This window comes from Halyomorpha halys, unplaced genomic scaffold (genome assembly GCF_000696795.3).
Source record: "Halyomorpha halys isolate HHAL.00 unplaced genomic scaffold, Hhal_1.1 Scaffold1581.1, whole genome shotgun sequence".
NCBI classification, from domain to species: Eukaryota; Metazoa; Arthropoda; class Insecta; order Hemiptera; family Pentatomidae; genus Halyomorpha; species Halyomorpha halys.
In genome coordinates, this window is record NW_027107185.1 from 109,304 (window position 1) to 110,097 (window position 794).

At 37.3% G+C, this 794-nt stretch overlaps 1 protein-coding gene across 3 annotated transcripts in view; it reads right to left on the reverse strand.

Annotated features, from left to right (window-relative positions):
• The window catches only part of LOC106690114 (glycerol-3-phosphate phosphatase), a 31,764-nt gene that overhangs the window by 16,082 nt on the left and 14,888 nt on the right, over nt 1-794 (reverse strand). The window lies entirely within an intron of this gene.

Consider the following 794-nt stretch of genomic DNA (forward strand, 5'->3'; position numbering starts at 1 on the left):
GTAAGAAAGGAACGGATGATGAGAAAATATGTAGGAGGTAAGAATTGACGGAGTTTGTAAAGCAGTCACGGGTGCCATACTCGATCAAAAGCCTGCTCTATATAAAGAGAAAAATGAACATTTTTTTTTTCCTTGTAGGCTGAAAATTACTCCGGTATCTAAAGTTCTCGGGTTTCGGCACCAGTTGTCTTTTACTGAAGTGAAACTAAAAATAAAAGGAGAGAGAGGAATGCGAAATGAAAGGCTTGAAGTAAACTCTGATCTATTTGCGGAGCCTGTCCGTCTATATATATATATATAAAACTTATGATCAGACTGACAATATAACTTAAAAATAAAAGGGATTTGGGCAGAATAACGATACGCAGCTACTGCATAACTAACTTTATTATCAGACTCCACACTTATCACCTCGTGTATGAACGCCGAACTTTGTGTCCTTATCTTCAGTAGTTCGATCTGCGTATTTTCCGTCGCTTTTGACAATTCGGCTACTAGCTTTTGTCGCTCAACGGTCGACAGAGCTAACTGATACTCTAATTTTTTCAGTTCCTCAGCCGGGTTCACCATTATAATTCTCAAGTGTCTACTAACCTTTGATTCAAATGATTCTGTCTAATCTTCACTCCGGGGTTCTTGGTATTATTCGTATGTGACAGAATTCGAAATTTTACGTCCCGGGTTTCGGCACCACTTATGATCAGACTGACAATATAACTTAAAAATAAGGTACTTAATCCTACTAGTACAAGGTTTCTATTATTATTTACAGGCTATATATACAGCTAACTTTT